Raw genomic sequence first — 4,254 nt, 5'->3', positions numbered from 1 at the left:
AGAGAGAAAGAGAGAAAGAGAGAAAGAGAGAAAGAGAGAAAGAGAGACTAGGTCCTGAATAAACTGCCTACCAAGAAGAGCTCTGGTGTCGCATCATCCTTGCGGGTCGAGGTGGCCGTGACACAGTTTGGTTATGCAGTTCAAACTCTAAAAGTTGACAGATGTCTTTTACCTGTTCGAATAAAACAGAGAATCATCTTTAACTGATTTGTACACACTGCACATTCCATAATTGTGTTAGTGCAGATATGTATGTTACCTTTAAATTTTTTTTATGTTTTCAGAAAAAATAAAAGGACCAGACATCAGTGAAGACAAGAAGCCAAGGTGATCCAGCCTCTCAGAAGGTCTCTGTTGCAGTTTCCTCGGAAATCAGCATCTAGGACAACTTTGAGGTGGCTACTTGAGATGGTTCAGCCTTGTAGACTACTCCAGTCAGGACTTCAAATAAGCTCTGTACTTTCTCACCACACTGAGCCTGGACAGTAGCTAGCTCTCCTAGGACTGGACAATTATCTCAATTTTCTCAGAGTCCCTAAAGATGCTGTCACCCCAGACAGCAGAAAGTAAATTTAAGAACATGACACCCATATTCCCAAGAGGTGGGGTGGGTGGTTTGTGGTCATTTGGTGGATTATGGATGTTTGTCATTATTTAGAGGGGTTGGTAGCAAGTTGTTACTGGCCATGGTCAAAGAAAGAAAACTAAGTAAAGGGAGGTTAGATTCAGAAATCTCTTTTTGAAAAGAAAACAGGGGGATATAAGAATGATAGGATAAAAGGGTATCTTATTGAATCTATTTTTAAACTAAAAAAAAACTATTATTATCAAATATTTTACATTGGTATGGATTTTTGTACATTGATATAAATGTAAGGTTACTTTGGTTAGAACATACTATATATGTTTCTATTCTTGTTTAAAGTATTTTTGTAAATTGATATAAATTTAAGGTTATTTTTGCTATATTATATACACGTTTCACTCTTGTTTAAGTTCATTTGACAATATAATGTAAACTAGTCCTTGAAAGTTATTATTACAAACTATTTAAGATAATTAAGAAATGCAGGTCAGTAGTTAGTCATCCAACAATCAAATTTGTGGCCATGTTAGGTATGTTTTAAAGGTGAAATAGAGACATATTTTAGATAGTTAGATGCTCTTCATACACTTCAGTAACCTACAGAATATGGCATGGCATTCAAGATGCTTTAACAACAGGCTTTCCATGACAGTGAGACATATATGTTGCTGGCAGCACCAATTTACTTCAAAAAAGAATATCCTCCATATGGAGTTTGTGGTCATTTGTTGGAAAGATAGCCAGTGGGCAAGAAACTGCCTTTATCTCTACTGTTGACTGTATGCTGTCCAAATTGGGCAAACAGGACACAAAAGGGGGCAACTGCCAAACTTTGTCAAGACAAGGTAGGACAGTCCTTCAAAATGCCTGCTTCACAGAAAAGTCTGTCAGATATTCTTAGCCTGAGCCGGGCGGTGGTGGCGCACGCCTTTAATCCCAGCACTTGGGAGGCAGAGGCAGGCGGATCTCTGTGAGTTCGAGACCAGCCTGGTCTACAAGAGCTAGTTCCAGGACAGGCTCCAAAACCAGAGAAACCCTGTCTCAAAAAACCAAAAAAAAAAAAAAAACAAAAAAAAAAAAAAGATATTCTAAGCCTGTCGGCCAAAGATGAATATCCCAACTTTGTAGAGGAACCTTGGGTGACTGTCCAGTCAACAGATGTCTCTCATTTCTATAGAAGTTATTTGCTCTGTACTTGTGGAGACCTGAAATTATGAGCCTGTTTCCACATTGGCCAAAGGTCAGAGAGTTGGAACTTGCCTCTAGTTCCTTCAAGGTTATTGTGCTTCTACCTCAAACAAAGTTCCCACCTAGATAGAGGCCAGAGAGTTCTGCTCTCTCAAGGTTATTGTCAACAGGTGTGGCTAATTGCCACCACGAGGTTTGCTGGGAATTGAACTCACAACCTGTGGAAGAGCAGCCAGTGCTCTTAACCACGGCACCATCTCTCCAGCTCCTGGAATCTGTACTTTTAATAAGGCTGTAGAAGTTTCTTATAAATCTCAAGTTTGGGGACACCAATGCAAAAGGTCCTGGAAGATCCTGGCCTCAAACTTTCTGTGTTAAAGTAGAGGGTTCCTGGAGAGTCTTCGAGACATCCTGAGTACACGGGCCTCTGGTGACTGATCCATTGTTAGCTCCAGTCATGAATCAGGAGTGCATGCGCCTCAGTGCACATCTTCTGGACCATTCCTCACTAGGGAATTGGGGAGGGGGGACTACCGACTTCAAAGCCTGTGGCCTTTACACTGAGGGTCCTTGAAACTGGCTCTGAGCCCCGTACCACCATCTTGTTCCAGTGCCCACAAACATTGTAAACCTAGTTTCCAAATATCTGCAAATATATCTGTGATGCCCACATTCAAAGCATTACTGAAGTGAGAGCAACATTTAGATTTTGATTTCCTCTGTCATCAGTCACTAGAAGTGCATCTATTACCAATATGTGTCACTGGTAGAGGGTCAATTGTTTTACCAAAAAATAAAAAAATTGGAATAAGATTTCATACTATGTAGCCAGGGACGGTCTTAAACGCCTTATCCTCCTCCCAGGTTCTGGGATACAGGCATATACCACCATGCCTGGTTTCATATGGTGCTGAGGATTGAACCCAGAGTTTTATGAGTGCTAGGAAGTACTCAACTGACTGAGCCACATCACCAGTCATGTCTAACAGGTATCGTCAGATATCTTCACATGTGGACAGGCTGGGAATTCCTGGAGTGACAGACTTCCTGGAGCAGGCAGTGGCTAGTGGCTCCTGGCCTGACCTCTGGGCAGGCAGTCACCCCATCCCTCCCACCCCACTCTGGTGACCAGCTGCCTTGGGTGCTCTCCAGAACTTGTGTCATCTCAGAGAAGAGGACACAGTGAGCCTTTGGACCACAGAACAGCTTGGGGTGGGGGTGAGAGTACCAGAACCACCATCTTTAGTGAGGTCCTCACCACTACCTGGCACTGCAGGTAGAAGAGTCCTCAGCATGTCTAACATGAAGTAGAAGCATCTAGATGCCAATGGCCCTAAAGGTTCTAGTCAAAATGGTCAGTCCAAGTCCCTCATGGCTGCCAACTGAGAGAACAGACTTTTCCCCGAGCCCTAACCACACAGAGACCTTGAGAACACACCAGACCTAGAGTAGAGTTGCGGGGGAAAGACTGCATTTTTGCATTTTTCTGAGCTACCTTCTCAAGAACACTTCAGAGGCCCATTTTTTTCTGTCCTCTGAGAGCCAACAGAATACTCTGAACTTGATGTTTGCCTTCTCTGAAGATCTACTGTTCTCTGAAGTTTTGCGTGGTAGCAAGAACAAGCAGCAATTCCTCAGTGTTCACTTCAACAGGAGGAAGGGAGGGACCTGGTGGAATCTATCAGGTCCAGAGGAAACTCCCATTTCCCCAAATTCTGGCTGTTACACAAAAGCCAACCTTCCTCAGGAACTTGTGAAGCTGGTTCCCCTCTACCTAAAGGAGCCATTTCCCTTATCACCGTCAGAAGGGACAAATGGCTACTTTTGCTGCCTATTAGCACACCAAAGCACATGCTGGCCTCTGGGACTCCTTAGTATCACAAAAACGTACCTGTTAGACATTTCAGAGCTCATGCTAGCATCCTGGCTCTTAACTCCTCATCTACCCTCAACTTCTCCAGATCATGGGCTTCCTTCCCCCTAGCTACGCATTCTCCTCATAACCCTGACATTTCAGCTCTACATTTTCTTGCTTATCTCTTTGTCCTCAACTCTTCCTCTCTTCCTCTGTCTCCCTCTATCTCTGCTCTGCTCCTACTTCTCTCCTGGCCATGTTCAACCATCTGCTGGCCATGTTCAATCATCATGTCTAGGTCACAGCAGTTCTGGGGTAGGTGAGTGAGGACAGCTGCAGGCCTTAGTGGAAGTCTTGATCTCCAGGAGTTTAGGCTGGGGTTAGGGCAGTGCCACAGAATTCCTGCTGGGTCAGGTCAGCAATTGGGAAGAGAATGAAACTGGAAAACATAAAGGTTACCTCGACCTTTCTAGTATATCTGTACTATTATTTTTAAAGATTTATTTTTAAGCCAGGCGGTGGTGGCGCACACCTTTAATCCCAACACTTGGGAGGCAGAGACAGGCGGATCTCTGTGAGTTCGAGACCAGCCTGGTCTACAAGAGCTAGTTCCAGGACAGGCTCC

This window comes from Microtus ochrogaster (genome assembly GCF_000317375.1).
Source record: "Microtus ochrogaster isolate Prairie Vole_2 chromosome 14 unlocalized genomic scaffold, MicOch1.0 chr14_random_1, whole genome shotgun sequence".
NCBI classification, from domain to species: domain Eukaryota; kingdom Metazoa; phylum Chordata; class Mammalia; order Rodentia; family Cricetidae; genus Microtus; species Microtus ochrogaster.
Note: the sequence above shows the minus strand (reverse complement) of the source record.